This window comes from Apium graveolens, chromosome 7, assembly GCF_009905375.1.
Source record: "Apium graveolens cultivar Ventura chromosome 7, ASM990537v1, whole genome shotgun sequence".
Classification (NCBI taxonomy): domain Eukaryota; kingdom Viridiplantae; phylum Streptophyta; class Magnoliopsida; order Apiales; family Apiaceae; genus Apium; species Apium graveolens.
In genome coordinates, this window is record NC_133653.1 from 244,928,191 (window position 1) to 244,946,662 (window position 18,472).

At 36.6% G+C, this 18,472-nt stretch overlaps 1 pseudogene; it reads left to right on the top strand.

Annotated features, from left to right (window-relative positions):
• Nucleotides 1-1,180: 1,180 nt before the first annotated feature.
• On the top strand, nucleotides 1,181-17,128 carry LOC141671700 (peptidyl serine alpha-galactosyltransferase-like; annotated as a pseudogene).
• Nucleotides 17,129-18,472: the final 1,344 nt, after the last annotated feature.

Consider the following 18,472-nt stretch of genomic DNA (forward strand, 5'->3'; position numbering starts at 1 on the left):
AACTAAGACAAATCATCTCTTGTCCACCTCTAGGAGCAAGTAACACTTCCGTTGTACCTTGTAGGCGCAAGTAGTAATTAAAACTAATTAAATAGTATTCTTGCAAGCTGAAAAATAAATCATAAAACACAAAATAAAGTACATTCACACTTCAATCACACTATACAATCAAAATAATTTTAAAATTAAGAGTTTATTTAAGAAACAACACATATACAGCACATATTCACAACTTCAATCACACCATACAATCAAATAATCATAAAATTAAGAGTTAATATTCAGAAACAATACATATGCATACACACAGATATAAAAGGAATTTTTTTACTTTTACTCTATTTGTAAATATTTTGAAGCATTCTTTAAACTTGAAGAGAAAGTTTAGAAAATAATAATAATTTTTTTTTATTTTCCTATGACTTGTTGTGCAAAATTAATTCTTTTTGACCTGAAGAGAAAGTTCAGAAAATATTAAATATACTTTTTACTTTCGCCCTATTTGAAGTTTTTAATATTAAAATATTAAAATTTAGTAAACCTTTTGAAGTTTTTTTTGACTTAAAAAAGAAAGTTTAGAAGGATATAGGTGATTATATCTTTTATTAATACGATAATTTTTTTTTGACTTGGAGAGAAAATTTAGAAAAATATTATAATATATTTTTTACTTTTCCTTTGTTAGTAAATCTTTGAAGTTTTTTGACTTAAAGAAAAGTTTTAAACAATTGTAATAGATTTTATGAATTTTTATTTTAAAAATTGAGAAAAATTCGAAAATAGAAAAGGCGCTGTATAGATAACATCGACTTCTCTATAGATATATTGATGATGTAAAAGTTATTTGTAAATAGTGTTTTTGTGCCTAAAACAGATTCCCTTTTACTTTTATAAAGAAAACTGTCTTTTATTTAATTAATAATTTCACCATCAAATTTTATCAAAATTTTTATTGTTTTTACAGTTTTAATCATCAATTTGGAAGGGAGCCCAAAATTAGTAAGGAAAGCAGGCCCTAGCTAGCCTCCGATTCACATGGGTAGATCGGAAGTCCATTTTCATCCCAGTATGAAACACACGTACGTACGTACACGCGCACATGATAGATTAATAAGTTTGACTTTTAAACTAATAAAACATCAGTTTGTTTGTTTTCAATTATTTTAATAATGATATTCCTCCCATCTCCTCTGTCTGTCACCACCCCCAAAACAAGATTACAAAATAACCAATGTTGTGTATTGACCTTTGAACAAACCAGATGAAATTCAGATCGATACTCATTTGAAATCAAGGGGTCTTCTGTAATGGCTAAATTACGTGTGTTTATATTAGTATGTGTGTTTTTATTAGGTGGTTTCATTGGGTGGGCCCCGGCTCAGGCCCAGGCTCAGGCTCAAGATGATGAAGAAGAAGAAGGCGCCAAAGGAAGGAGGATCCACACATTGTTTCCGTCGAGTGTCAGAACTACTTCGACTGGCAAACTGTGGGCCTAATGAATAGTTACAACAAAGCCCAACAGCCTGGCCCAATTACCCGTCTCCTCAGCTGTACTGATGATGAGAAAAACTTATATAGAGGCATGGATTTGGCTCCTACTTTTCTGGTCCCTTCTATGAGTAGGCATCCTAGGACTGGAGACTGGTACTATCATTATTGTTATTATTATTATTATTATGCCTTTTCATCCTGTGTTTTTTTTTCTGTTTCAAGTATGCCAATATATATTATCTTTTATGGACACAAATATTCGGAGTTGTAACAAATTAAGTGTTCACCAGGTATCCTGCAATCAACAAACCAGCTGGGATTGTTCACTGGCTTAAACATAGTGAAGAATCACATAATGTTGATTGGGTGGTCATTCTAGATGCTGACCAGATCATTCGAGGACCTATTATCCCCTGGGAACTTGGCGCCGAGAAAGGGAGGCCTGTTGCTGCTTATTACGGGTAATACTTGCCTCTCATCTATACCTGTCTTCCAAATATTTTTCTACCTTTGAAATCTCACCAGTATACATTATTTACAATTATGTGTAAGATTGTCTGAGCATGATTACAGTTTAATGATTTTTTTTTTTACCTACGATGTTAATTCCCTTCTCAAGAATAAACTTTTAGATGTTTACCACATGTGAATTTCATCTTCATGACCTTAAAAGCTCTGTTTCTTCAGGAGTATCTAACTTCTATTATATAGACCCCGTGCAATGAATGTTAGGTATTGGTGGTTGGCTAATACTTAATAGGGTATAAAGTTGGAAGTATTCTTACATCCCTTATACTTTGTGTTACTTCATTTCTCTGGTAAATCCTTCCAAGTTTCAGGTAAACGGAAACTTATATTTTGTTTCTTTGCAGCTCATGCAATATATATAAATGTCACGGTTAGTTAAGTAGCTAGATTTTATGCTAAGAGGCTCCTATAGTTAGGAGCTGATACGTGCGCACCCTAGATTTATAGGTGCACACCTTTTGTTGATATTCAGACCAAAATAACCTTGTGTATATATATATATATTTAACTCAAACCTACTTTCATGTTCAATGAGGATAAATTTGGTCATTTAATAAATGGGTGTGCACCAATAAATCAGGGTGTGCACATATCAGCTCCCATTTTAGCAATAAGCGTCTTACTAAAGATAGTTGAGGACATTATTAGTGGCATAAGCCACTTCCCGGAACTCATTTAATGTGAGCATCTAGAGTTGCTGAAATTATCAAAGAAATATGTTAGCTGTTAGTCAAGTTTTAACAGCTTTATTTTTACCAATGTTGCATGGATTTATGAATAGCATTTCCTGTCCAATGATTAGCGCACAGGAAACTTGCCGAATAAACTACAGATGAAACAACATTCAGCATTTAATTGTCGCGTGCTTTGACATATCCACTAATAAGGGTTTCTTATTGTTTGATTTAATTTCCTCTATTATTAAATATGAAAAAAATTAGAAAAAAGGTTAAGTTCACAAGGCCTTGCTGCTACTAAGAGGAAAGGTTTGAGATGGTTATAAATTACTACCTTCTGAGTAATGTTTTTTTTGCTAAATCGAAATGAATAGAACTAACAAGAGAGTACACAGTCTAGGGGGCATACCCCGCAAGAAAAAAAAAAGAAAAGGCCTCAGCCAAACAAAGAAAGAACTAGCAACCAGGAAACAATACAAAGAACTAACAGATCTTTCACTAATATAACAGAGGAATTAGAGAAGGGTCCCTTGCAACATGCTGTTTGAAACCAGCACAGGAAAATAATTTCTCCCTCACCATGCGATTAATATTAATTTTCATTTAGACTGTTGGCCTTAGATGCCCCACTTTGTGAGTACTATTGTTCCATTCCTGCCAGACAAGTTATATGACCACTGAAATATATCAATGCGGCAAGGTATATAACTTTTAACATCCAATTATCACCAAACTACCATCGCCATCATCACTATTAATCTTCACAAACACCAAAAACACCGGAACCACAAAAATCAACTGCGTCATCACAACTAGCACCACCACACCACCATCATATTATTACCACCACGGCCTAATCTAAAATCAAGTCATCACTGAAATTTTAACCACAACCACCTCGAAATCACCAGATTAAAACTAAAAATATTAATAAATTTAACATCACCATATATAGAATCACCTAATTTTAGGCAGAATCGCCAAAAATTTAACACAAATCACCAAAAAATTTGAGCGTTAATTACCAATAAATCACAAAAAAAATCAGATATGTGAGCAACACTGCTGTTAAAGGAGGAGAAAGGAATGTTGTGTATACAAGTATCACAAGAATTCCAACGATTTTTTTTTGTCGCATTCGTAGTCAATTTCAAATCTAGGAAGAAATGTAAGCGACAACATAATTGCAAATCTAAGATATGATGCAGTTTCGAGGAAGATGATGTGAAAACTAGTAGCTAGAGCGGAATGGGCAGAGAGAGAGTGTGTATATATATATATATATGTAAGTAAAAAAGAAGCGGTGGTTGATGGCCGGAGTTATAATCAGAGTAGAGTGCCGTCGATGGGTGAGTGAGTGGGTGGATGGGGGACAGGGAGGTAAACAAAACAGATATTACAGGACAGATCGGGAAAGTGAAGGAAAAGAGAAACAAAATGCTGAGTTTAGAGGGGTTACTATATATTGGAGGGCTGGGATGTAGTCTCAGTTCTTATTTTAAGATGGATTCTCATTTGAGCACCTCCCTATATATATACTGTTGCTCACTTGCTCTAAATATGTGATTAAATTAAAATAGTTATGTGATATTTAATTAAGATTGATTTTAAAAATATTTAGGCCCAATAAAAACAAATATATAAAATAAGTAGAATTAGAAGATGCGTTTTAATGTAATTAGACCCGTTAAAATAGGTTTTTTGATAAGTAGAATTTAAAGATGTGTTTAAAGTAGAATATTAGGTTTTTATAAATATTAGGCCCATTAGAATAGGTTTTTAATATAAATCAGCCTTTACGCAGCTTAAATATCAGTGAACGATCGACTACCAAAATTTTTATGTTTAAGATTTAAAAGTACAGTACATTTTAAGAGTGTTGCTATGTATATTTTTATAATTCTATTGTGAAATCCTAGCTAAGATCTCAGTAATTCCGTAAATTCGTAACCTGTTAAAATTTCGAGTCCTTATTAAAGTCGGGTCTAATTCTGAGTCCAAATCAAGCATATAAACTTAGTGCACTGACCCAAATGCAACAACTTGAGTAATATACGAATTGACCACCACATACCCCCAAAAGATCATGATTTGTTTGTGTATTTGGAAAATGACCCCCGGAAAATCATGATTTTTTGGTGTATTTTGTAGTGTTACTGAAGTTATATACTAAATAAATTGCTCCACATACCATGATGGAGTGTTAAAACTCCTCCATATAAATTCTTGATGTCTTTGTTAGGCTCGAACAAAGAGCTTATAAGCTTAGATTAACGCCTCTCTGGTTATTGTCGAATAATATCGGTTGGTTTCTTGTCCCCACCGCTGGACATTTCCATTAATGAATGATACCACCAAACCCGGTGAAATTTCGAGTTTCTTATACTTTTTTGAAAATCGATCTAATCCTGAATTTGAATATAGCATAAACTAGTGCACATACCCAAATGCAACAATTTGGGTAGTCTAAAAGTTCACATATAATATAAACCCAATGCACTTTCCCAATATGCAACAATTGATAGTCCACATGCTCAAATGTAACATATACCCGATGCATTTTCCCAAATCCAAAAATTTGGATAGTCCACAAGCTCACACAGGTCCACCAAAAGATTAAAGTCTGTGTATTTGGTAATGTTAGTGAAGCTTATAAACTGAATAAATTGCCCAATATGCCACTGTGTGGGACGGCTGTTACCAGCCTATTCTAATTTAAACCTATTCTAATTTAAAGTAATCTTAGTGGTTATTATTGGCATCACTTTGTAACCGTCTAGTAGCTCATACGCTTCTTAAGGTTAACATTTTGGCAAAAATTTATCTTGAATTCTTGATTGTATTTTAATTTTTATATATTTAAGTACATGGAGATAAATGCATTAAATTATTCTAAAATTACATTTTACTCCTATATAAAACTATTTTTCTTATAATTGAGGCTGTGGATGTTAAATTAAATAGTTATATGTTTTTAGCTAATTAAGATCTTCATAAGTTCACCTTGGTCCATCAAATATCATACAAATTATAAAGTAATTATCAATGTAATTAAAGTAGAGGAAAACGACTATCTTTATCTTAGCAACCTTATCATGATTCATGTCCTTAAAATGTGCACTTCCTCTGTAGGTACTTGGTTGGCTGCAATAATCTTCTTGCTAAATTACATACTAAACATCCTGAACGCTGTGATAAGGTTGGTGGGCTTCTAGCTATGCACATAGATGATCTTCGAGCTTTGGCACCAATGTGGCTTTCTAAAACAGAAGAAGTACGAGAAGATAGAGCTCACTGGACAACAAACTTAACCGGTGACATTTACGGGCAAGGGTGGATCAGTGAGATGTACGGATACTCCTTTGGTGCAGCTGAGGTAACCATATATCCATTTTTTCCATTAAAACACACTTTCCTGGTATCTTTACCTTCCTTTGTATGCAATATCTTCTTTGAATGGTCCACTAAATTTTTCAGGTGGGGCTTCGCCACAAGATTAATGATAACTTGATGATATACCCGGGTTACATTCCTCGGACTGGCGTTGAACCCATTCTTCTACATTATGGCCTGCCATTTAGTGTTGGCAATTGGTCATTCAGTAAACTAGATCACCATGAAGATAATATTGTTTATGATTGTGGACGGCTTTTCCCTGAACCTCCTTATCCTAGAGAGGTACAAAGACTTCCTATTTACTTAAATCATTGAACTTTGTATTTAGCTATATGGACACACTCAGTCTCAATATGTCTCATTGCTCATTTGGTTTTATCTAAACTGATCCCTGTAGATAAACCTATATCTCTGAGTTTGTTTTACTTGTTATATTGACTACAAAATTTTATAGCTTACCTTGAGGTCGCTGCACTAAAAAAAATGGCTGAACCGCTTCAAGCTAAGTTGAACATGGCTTTTAAAATTTAACCTAAAGCCAATTTAACTTCTATTGCAAATATGGGCATACATTATGCATGCGTGGCGGTGTGAGTGTGTAAACACGGGAAATGGTCAACAGTGAAAGAAGTAAAGATAACTATTAGATATCATGCTTTAAGTAAAGTAGACTGAACTAATTTTAAATTAAGATAAATGAACAAATATGAAATTAAAAATGTAAAAGAAATATCAAGGTTTTGTAGTAAAACATAAATTCAAAGAATAATGGAAGTTCTCATTTATACTTCTGTAATGAACCATTTCCAGAAATAACAAACTACAATAGAATTGAGATAATAATTATACTGAATAGAGCTAGATTGGCATAGATCTGGTGATTAAAAAAGTACAAATGGAACAAGATAAATCGGGGCTTCGAGAGGCCCGTCTCTCCTAAGAACCCTAATTTAGAGATTACACAATTGATCGATGATAAGATTACTCAGCCCTATCCTCAATCACATATCCCCTCTTTTCCAAGTACAATTCCCTTCTTGCCCTTTGACTCATTCCCCTGTTGACTGTCACCACCTGAAACATTATTATTTCCCCTATTTGCCTCAATTACTCTTTTGCCCTTTTTCCTCTTATAAACCTTTAATGACTTTGAATTATTCGGGTGCATGACAATACCCCCGCCCGAAAGAGTCACCTTGTCCTCAAGGTGAAAAGCAGGAAATTGGTTGTTCAAAATATGGACGTATTCCCAAGTTGCTTCAAATGCTGGTATATTTTTTCATTTGATCTAGGCTTCCAGTCGTAATGCATTACCAACCTTAACTTGTCGTACTTGAAGAACTGACTCAGGCTCCACTAGCAATTCTAGTTCACTAGATAACTGCAATGGAAGCTCCTGGGATACAGCTGTTTGTCCAAGGGAACGTTTTAATTGTGACACATGAAACACAGGATAGATTTTGCAGATTCTGGAAATCGCAGCTGGTAGGCTAACTTGCCTATTTTTTCATGATGTGATATGGACCATAGAAGCGGGCAGCAAGTTTCTCATGGGTCTTCGGGCCAAGGACTGTTGGCGCCTGGCGGTATGGCTGCAATTTTAAATATACCAGATCATCAATCTCGAATGATTCTTCCCGGCGTTTAGGATCAGCAGCTGCTTTCATAATTTGCTGGGCCTTCATTAGATTGAAACGAAGATCATCTAGTATTGCATCTCTCTATCTTAAAGTAGTTCATCCAAGCTACACACTGGGGTTTGGCCAGTTCGAATTTGCACCAAATGTGGTGGATCCCGACCATAATGCCTTAAACAGACTGATATTAGTCGATGTGTGAGGGGATGTATTATAAGAATATTCAGTCCAATATAATCACTTGGCCCATGAAGTAGGTTTATTGTCACTGAAGCACCTCAAATAGGTTTCCAAGCTTTTATTGACGATCTTCGACTGTCCGTCGGTTTGGGGGTGATAGGACGTGCTTTTCTTAAGTGCCGTCCCATGTAATTTGAACAATTCTCTCCAAAACGTGCTAAGAAATATACGATCTCGATCAGGAATTATTTAGAGGGAAACTCATGCAAACGGACCACCTCCGTAATAAAAACTGTTGCTACCTTTAGGACTGTAATTCGAGCCGGGCGGCTGGGCTCGACTCGGCTCGTTTAGTTAAAACGAGCCGAGTTCGGGCAGAAATTCCGGCTCGTTTAATTAACCGAGCCGGCTCTACTCCACTCGTAAAATTAAATGAGCCGAGTTCGGGTAGAGTTTTAAGCTCGATTAAGTGTAAAATTAAACGATCCGGCTCGACTCGACTCGTGAAATTAAACGAGTCGAGTTCGGGTAGAGGTTTAGGCTCGATTAGTTAAACGAGTTGGCTCGGCTCGACTCGATTAATCTCGGCTCGAATTACGCCCGGCTCTAAACTCGGCTCGCTCGGCCTGAATTATAGCCCTAGCTACCTTGAAGGCATCAAAAGGATGTTTAAGCCCTACAAAATGGGCATATTTTGTCAATCTATCCACTACAACTAAAACAACATTAACACCATGCGACATTGGAAAACCTTCGACGAAGTCCATACTTATATCACTCCAAACCTGTGTAGGAATTGGTAATGGCTCCAACAGCCTGACTGGAGATCGTTGAGACACTTTATTTTGCTGGCAAATTGCACACTGCTTGATATAGTTAGTGACTTCCTTTCTGATTCCGGCCCAATACCAATCGACAGCGAACCGTAAGTAAGTCTTCAATTCTCCTACATGGCCCCCTACCACACTATCATGATATTCCTTGAGTAAGGATGCCCTGAACATAGATATCGCAAGAATCACACATCGACCTTTGTAGTATAGCATGCCATACTATATCCTGGGTGTTCTCGTGCAACCGTTATTAAATCATCTGTCAGTAATTGCAATACCTTGTCATCAACAATCTCCCTCTCCAACTTTTCCCAAGATATCACCGGTGTGGTTACCATTGCATTTAAAATGAACTCTCCCTCTGTTTCCCTCGAGAGTGCATCAGCCACACTATTCGAAGCACCACTTATGTACTGAATCTCAAAGTCGAAACCCAGCAATTTCGTGACCCACTTTTGATAGTCAGGATTGATTTCACGTTGTTCTGTGAGATACCTCAAACTCTGTTGATCACACCGCACAATAAAATGTCGTCCAAGCAAATACGGTTTACATTTTATAACGGCAGTGCAGATAGCGATCAACTCCTTCTCATATATTGATTTTTGTTGAGCCCTCATACCCAAATAGTTTGCTGAAATATGCCACGGGTCTGCCCTCTCAATTCCTTCAAGTTCCGAGGGGACTGCCATTCCAACATTGACTTCACCTTGGTTTGATCCACTTCAACCCCCTTACACGAGATCACATTGCCTAAATAACCAATTACAGCCTTGCCAAACTCACACTTCTTAATATTTGCAAACAATTGATTTTCTTGGAGTTTATCAAATACCAATGTTAGGTGGTGTTGGTGCTCAGCTTGTGACTTACTATATATTAGAATGTCGTCGAAGAAAACAAGTACAAACCTCCGCAAGTAGGGACATAACACATCGTTCAACAACGATTGGAATGAGGCCGGTGCATTCATTAAGCCAAACAACATGACGAGGAACTCGTAATGCCCGTCATGTGTGCGAAAAGCCGTTTTGGGTGTGTCACAAGGTCTGACCAGAATCTGATGATAGCCGGAGCGAAGGTCCAGCTTAGAAAATACCGAGGCCCCATTGAGTTCGTCCAACCATTCGTCAATAACGGGTATCGGGCCAGGACTGTTTCTTTATTTACAGCCCGATAATCCACGCAAAAGCGCCAAGACCCGTCTTTCTTCTTTACTAACAACACAGGGCTTGAAAACGGGCTTATCGAAGGCTTGATAATCACTGCATCCAACATTTTGCCTATCAATTTCTCAATCTCCGCTTTCTGGCTTTGGGGATACCTATAAGGCCTTACACTAACTGGGTCACTTCCCTCTTACATGATGATAGCATGTTCGTGGTTCCTCGAGGGAGGCAGCCCCTTGGGCAATTCAAATACTCGCTTATACTTCTGCAATATAGGGAGCACAAAATCAGGCTGTTTATCCACATCCTCTCCCTCTCTTTTCTGTTGGGTTGCAACCAGCTTCTCCACACTGTTAAATTCAACCCAAAAGCCACATACCTGCTTCTTCAAAGTACGTCTCATCGCTTTCAAAGATATTTGCGAATGCACCAATGACGGATCCCCAGCCAAGGTTATTGGCTCCCCTTTCACCTTGAACTTCATCACTTGGGACTTCCAATCTGTGAGCACCATACCCAATTTTTCCAGCCACGCAATTTCTAAGATCACATCTGAACTTCCGAGCTTTAAAGGTAGGAAATCCTCAGTTACTTCCAACCCTCCATCCAACTGCACAGTGACATTTCTACAAACTCCTCCACGTATAGCTTCTCCATTGCCCAACGACACACCAAACCCAACTGTTCCTTCTACTGGTATTCCCAACGCAGTCACTGTCCCTAATGAGAGGAAAATATGTGTTGCGCCAGGGTCGATCATTACAATCAGCTCCTTATTCCCAATCAACCCCCGTAACTTCATAGTTTTCGGGTTAGAGATTCCCACCACAGAATTCAAGGACACCTCAGTTAACACTTCTTCAGTTGGTGATGCTGGTGGTTCACTTTCCTCCCCTTCCGGCTCTCCTTCACCTTCAGCATCACACTCAACTCCCTTTTTTTACATTTGTGGCCAACAGCCCATTTGGCGTCACAGCGATAACAGAGCCTTTTCGCTCTCTTTTCCTGTAATTCATTCTCAGTTAATCTCTTCACGTCCCCGTGGTTCTGTGGGCTTAAATTAGAGTGTGGAGGTGACATCACTAAAGCCTGGGATTCTGCTGATAATCTGCTTCCCCACGCGTGAGATAGTGGGGGACTGGTTGGAGGAGCTAACAAATAAGGGCCAACGAGTTAACTCCCTTTCTGTAACTGGAGTAATTACTAAACCGAGAGGTACTAAAATTTATTCTCCTTGAGCTAGTCACGGGAAGCTTCTCCTCATCTCTCATGGCTTGTTCCATTGCCTGCTCAAGACACATGGTATTCATCAATCTAATTTATGCTTTTATATCCTCTCTCAGCCCATTAATAAAGTGTCCCATCAGCATATCCTCTGACACTCGCTCCAGTGGTCCTGCCGTTCCAATAAATTGGCAACGATACTCACTAACCGTCGTAGTTTGAACGGTAGACAACCATTGCTCGTAAAGTGAACCACCACTGAATGAGCGAAACTGTCGCAGTATAAACTCTTTAAAATTTGCCCATCGCCTAATGGGATGTCTTTTATTCTCCTATTAAAACCAACGCAAAGCATCCCCCTCCATAGCAATAACTACCGCTTCTAGCATCTCCTCCTTTGTCAATTACTTTGACCCGTACTCGGGATTTGACCTGATCCACCTCCGAAGCTGTCCCCATTCCACTTACCATTTATCCCCAAATTCGAACTAGGGCTTGTATTGAATAACTCACCTCGGTTCACACTGGGTTTCATATCGTGTAACGACGCCTAGGCAGCTTTGAATCCAGTTAGGGTCGACTTCATTTCCGTTTGAAATTTCAGTTGGTCATTCCTCATCGTGTTAATGAGGGTATCATGATATTCCCGGCTCCGATTCACTCTCCCTTCTAGCCTTCCAGACAATGCTTCAAACTCCGCAACCATATTCTTCGCAGCCATGGTCTGTCTCTCCATTAACGCCTCCATCAAAGAGGGACGCATCGCCTCCATCGCTCTGTCCACAGCCTTCGCCACTAACTCCTTCATCAACTCTTCTAAACAGTGTATCTTCTCCTCAATCGAATCAACCCTCTGTGGGACCGTCGGCGGCCCCATGGATGTGTCTCGCGCTGATACCAATTTGTAATGAACCACTTCCGGAAATAACAAACTACAACAGAATTGAGATAATAATTATACTGTATAGAGCTAGATTGACATAGATCTGGTGATTAAAAGAGTACAAATGGAACAAGATAAATCGGGGCGTTCGAGAGGCCCGTCTCTCCTAAGAACCCTAATTTAGAGATTACAAAATTGATCGATGATAAGATTACTCAGCCCTATCCTCAATTACATATCCCCCTCTTTTTCAAGTACAATTCCCTTCTTACCCCTTGACTCATTCCCCTGTTTGACTCATTCCCCTGTTGACTGTCACCACCTGAAACATTATTATTTTCCCTGTTTGCCTCAATTACTCTTTTGCCCTTTTTCCTCTTATAAACCTTTAATGACTTTGAATTATTCGGGTGCATGACAACTTCCATACAAATATCATTATTGTAAGTTTGCTGCAGAGGCTGATTCATATGAATAGATTACCAAACATTCATTTTATGCGATGCAAAAATTACTGAAGCTGTAAACAAGTAATTAGTGAATAATGACCATACAAAGGTATTTGATTCTTTGGATATCACCTTTTTACACTTCTTATATATTGGAGTAACCCATTGGTACAACTAAAATTTTAATGTTAGTCAAGTAAGATGAACTCCATTACAGTAGAGGGTGATTCATACAAGTACCTTGCCAGATATTGATTCTATGCAAAGTGGTTAATATTGGTCAGTTAAGGTCTACACAATTAATACTTAGGGATTTTTGATGTGGAACATAATATAGTTAAATTAGTTGTTAATTAGTATATAGTATTATTTAGGTGTAAGTACGTTTTTATTTAGTAATTATATTATCTAGTTAGGAATATTCTAGAAAATAAATATATATATATATATATATATATATATATATATATATATATGGTAGTAGATAATTAACAGGTATGAGTTATTATTAAAACGATTTGTTTCCTTTTATCGTTGATTTTACGTAATCTCCATGTTACTTGTTCACCAAGTCTCAGGAATACTTTATAAACACATGTAATCACTTTTTATTGATAGAGTTGAATGATTATGAATTAAATCTGCGGATTTTGTGTGTTTCTTGCTGATTCTCTGCGGAGATAGGGCCCATATTACCTTGTTTTACCCTATCCGTAACCCTGGTCCTACATCAATTTTAGAGCTATATGATAAATTTGCGTATAAGCTGAGAAAAATGTGATCATATCAATGAAGAGCTAAGTAATGGATGATAACCATACATTAATATTTTTTATTGGATATCACAGTGTGCTCTTCATATATATTGCTCTAATCAATAGTTGCAACTGACAGTTTTATACCCTTGATAAGTTATGTGTGATGAACTGCAGATTACTGTATTATGTTATAGGGTTAATAAAAAATGCAACAAACAAATAACAAATGAATCTGCCTACCTGCAGGTGAAAGCAATGGAAACTGACCCTAATAAAAGGAGGGGTCTATTTATGAATATAGAATGTATCAATACTCTCAATGAAGGTATACTGTTACAGCATGCAGCAAATGGTTGCCCTAAGCCAAAATGGTCCAAATACTTGAGCTTCTTGAATAGCAACACATTTTCTCAACTTACTCGTCCGAAATATCTTACTCCACAAACTCTACAAATGAAGGAGACTAAGGTCCAAGATCAGGTTTTAGATGAACCTGAGAAGCCACATCCAAAAATCCATACCATATTTTCCACCGAATGTATCCCGTATTTTGATTGGCAAACTGTTGGGCTTGTTCACAGTTTCCACCTGAGTGGCCAACCGGGAAATATAACAAGACTTCTCAGCTGTACTGATGAAGACCTGAAAGAATATAAAGGCCTGGACCTTGCCCCCACACATTTTGTCCCATCTATGAGCCGGCATCCACTAACAAACGATTGGTAGTTATACATTCCTGTTGCTTATCTATCCATTTCTCTTTCATAGGTCAAGTCTGAAATTGTAGTTTAGTTCTAAATCTTCTTGTTTATTTTTGTTTTTTTGGGTATCCTGATCTTTTTTAAATCTTGTCCCGACTTGGTGGCGTCAGTTATGTAGTGCCATTTTTACAATACGCAAGGATTTTGATGAAACTGCCTTCTGAATATTTATATAAACGGTTTTTCTATTGTGTGCCCATGAGCACATGATAAGCGCGGAAACTAATGATTTTAGGCCAATTTGATTGGCGGAGTTTGTGTGAATGCAGGGGGGTCCAATACTATTATAAAAAAGGAACCAATCAAGATGAACTAAAATTATAAGTTTCCGCGCTTATGATGTGCCCATTGGCACATAAGAGAAAAACCGTAATATAAATTACTACCTTCTATAGATACTGTCTACAGATACAAGGCCTATGTTTTAAGATGCATGACATAGAGCTATGTACTACTGTATACACTATGCCCTATGTCATAGTAAAATGAAAAAAACGCGAACCATTTTTTAATGTTAGTAACACCAAGTCTGTGTATAATATAGTCTTGATCTTCCTTGTCTTGATACATTGTTGATTGTTGGCATTTAAGCGTCTTCCATATTATGTAAACTCATCTCTCCTAGCTTTGGAAGAATGTTGAGAACATATTCAAATAATATAAAACCATGATCCTCTTTCTGTCATATCAGGTATCCAGCAATCAATAAACCTGCTGCAGTCCTGCATTGGCTGAATCATGCAAAAATTGATGCAGAATTTATAGTAATTTTGGATGCAGATATGATCATGCGAGGAACGATTACACCATGGGAATTTAATGCAGCCCGTGGTCGACCTGTTTCCACTCCTTATGAGTAAGAAAATATGATGTTATACATTAAACTATTAATTCGTGTTTAATAATGTTTCTATATTGTTAGTTTGCATTAAAGAAATGGTGGATCTACTTGTCTATAGACTGTACATTCTTCAAACTGAGTTACCCGTCAGTCAACTTATACATTCATGTTTGCAGCTACCTTATCGGTTGCCATAATGAGCTTGCTGAGCTCCATACTCGGCATCCTGAAGCTTGTGACAAGGTTGGTGGTGTGATCATTATGCATATAGATGATCTGCGGAAGTTTGCGTTGCTGTGGCTGCATAAGACTGAGGAGGTTCGTGCTGACACAGCTCATTACGCTACAAATATAACTGGAGATATATATGCTTCTGGATGGATAAGTGAAATGTATGGTTACTCCTTTGGTGCAGCCGAGGTACTTTGCTAGTTATCACATTGTCGAATTCTTGATTTCATATGCTAGAATTGCTTCAAGTATCATGTGCATCTTGTTCGAAGTTCCAATGCTGTTAAGTCTGGGTTATCCAGAAGCCCAATTTACCGAGAGGTTTCTAGTTTTATTGAATATAGTATATGATTCAATGAGGACATCCTTCTATCACCTTAAGGTTTTGGGGGAGGTTGTTATGTAGTCCAGGTCTTGGTTTGAACCCTCCCACCCCCAATATATATGCAATTGTCTGTTTGGTACTTTCTGTTGTCTGTTTGTCCACTCGTTCTAGTGAGGGGAACTGTTGTATATATAGTATGTGAATCATTTAAGGCTCTTTTTAGCACCATAAGGTTTTGGAGAGTTAATTACATAACAAATTTAAATCCTTACTTCCAATTATCCCATGCCCGTGCTATTACGAAATTAACTAATGTTGAATAATGCCCTAAAGTGGTCTGTAGTGGATGTAAAAATGTTTGATATGTATATCTGTCTGTGTATGGATTAACTTGTGATAAAACAAGGGTTAGTCATTTAATGAACACATTTCTTCTTTAACATTTAAAGGACCAAAGATGTCTTGTAATCTACTTCTGATGTCCTGACTTTGTGCAATCTAATGTATAGAGACTAAAGTTTAATTTACAATTTCTTTGCTAAAAATTAATTTGCGTTGGATATTTGTTTTAATGGAGTTAGTTTTTTTGGGTTCTTTTTCTTTGTGCAGCTAAATTTGCGGCATAGCATTAACAGTGAAATATTGATATACCCAGGATATATTCCTCAACCTGGTGTCAGATATCGAGTTTTTCATTATGGTCTCGAGTTTAAAGTTGGAAATTGGAGCTTTGACAAAGCAAACTGGAGGGATGTTGATGTGGTTCACAAATGTTGGTCCAAGTTTCCTGACCCTCCTGATCCATCAAGTCTTGATCAAACTAATGAGGAAAGTTTACAGCGGGATTTGCTTAGCATAGAATGTGCAAAGACATTAAATGAAGCTCTACATTTACATCATGATAGAATGTGCTCCGAACCCAATTCTCTGTCCACTTCCAACTCAAAGTCTTACAATGAAGTAAGAACTTCAAGAAAATTTGGCAACATTGATGAGAGTCATACCGTAAGAAGTAAAAATGTCCCCATGAATGATTCTCGAGAATCATCAGATGCGGTGGAGGATAACCAAATGCACGGATCTTTCAGGATTTGGATAATCTCTCTTTGGGTGTTTTCTATCTTTGGGTTTGCTTCTATAATGTGGATATTGTTGGCAAGTCGCAAAGGACAAAGGAAAAGAGGTAAAAGCTACAAAAGCAAGAGAAGGCCATTGTACACGGGATTTGGGGATATGAAAGGACTTGATAAGCATATGAGAGGTGTTGAAATATTGTAGAATTATTTTGATCTAGTAACATATAGAAAATACTAGTCACCATGTATATGCACTGCCAGTGGGCGGGAGTCGGCTAAGAATGTGTGCATGATGATGAGTTTGAGACTTGAGAGATCCATTGGAGTTTGCTTACATCGAAACGGTTGCAAAATCATACAGGATAAGTTAACATTGAACGAGCTTTTAGAAAGCTTGCTTTTGCTAGGGAAGAACTCTGCCATGATTTCAGCTTCAGCAATTAGTTTTTTGAGGTGGCTAGGGTTCGTTGTTAGAATAATACATAACATTAATTATAATCATAAATGTTAGATGAAGTCGAGCACTTTAGTTTAAGGTGAAATTGCAAGAATGAGCTAGTGTGTTCAGTGTTCAGTATGTTCATGCTGTTATTTTGAGATTTGATGGAGAAATAAGCCGTGTCCTTTTGAACATGACTCCTTTTATATGGAAATATATAGTTTCTTTTACCACGGCAGTCGTCGTGTATAATTTTATTGTTATTACCAGATACGGCGCTTGTATTGTCTGCATATAATATTTCTCCTTAAGACTGGACAAAAACTATATAAACTGGGATTTATAGTTGTTTCTTTGTTGGTGAATGAAAACTAAGGTCCCATTTGGTACTGAGGTTGCAGACAAATTACATCAGTTTTTTACTAAAAATCTGTCAGAGAGGTGTTTGGTAAATTTTAAAAACAAGCGTGTTTGGTTAAAAGCTGCCGTTAGCAAAAACATGTCCTTTCATGCTTTTGGAAAAAACTGTTTTCAGCTTTTGTAGAAAGTAGCTATCAGTTTCACCTTCAAATCTTCTCGAGAACATTATTTTTATATATTATATTTCAAAATATGCATAAATTAAAAACAATTATCAAGCAATCATCTAATTTTTCTCACAACACTTTTTTCACTAGCAGCACATCACCAATTTTTAATACTACCAATATTAGATTTCATTTATTGGTGTGTATTTTATAATTTTATTTTTGTATGTCTTATGATTTTACTAAATTTTTTTGTTACATTTTTATTCCTGTATATTTTATACTTTAGCCTATCTTATAATTCTTTCTATTCAATTTGGTTTTATTTTTGTTTTAGTAACTTCTATTTAATAAATAAAGTGAAGCCCATTTTTAAGTGGTACACAAATTTTAATTTTATCAATTTTTGGTAACACCAATTTTTGGTTTCGTTTATTCGTGTATATCTTATAGTTACACCCTTTATTTCTGTACTAACATAAAACCCGTGCGATGCACGGATTATTTTTAACATTACATGAATTTTTTGAATTTAATTTGAAGTAAAAATTTTAAATTATGAAACTTATTTATTTGAAATTTTAATAATATGATTTGATAATATTTATTAATACACACATAGGTGTATAAGTTAGTGATACTACAGTTTAAAAAATAATGTAATGGTTGAAATTTATATTTTTACTAATATTGATAGGCATGTTTACGGAAGATTATTATATTTAATTAAAAGGTAAATTTTAGCTGAGATCAATATTATACGAATTGTCATTAGTCTATTAACCGACCAAATCCAGCTAGCTATTTTCAGATTTATGTTAGTTTAATATTTTTAAACACGCCTGCAAGGGTTGGCTTAGTTGGTTAAAGAGGGGATAACTATCCTCTTGGTCACAGGTTCGAATCCCCACGGGAGGAGAATTTATGATTTATGATTATGCCTCCTGAATCAGAACTTGTCGCTTAATTGCAGTTTACCTTGATTCAGATGATTTGCAGGTTGCGTGAGCCCGTAGGGTTTACCCAGTGTGCACCCGAAGGGTAGCG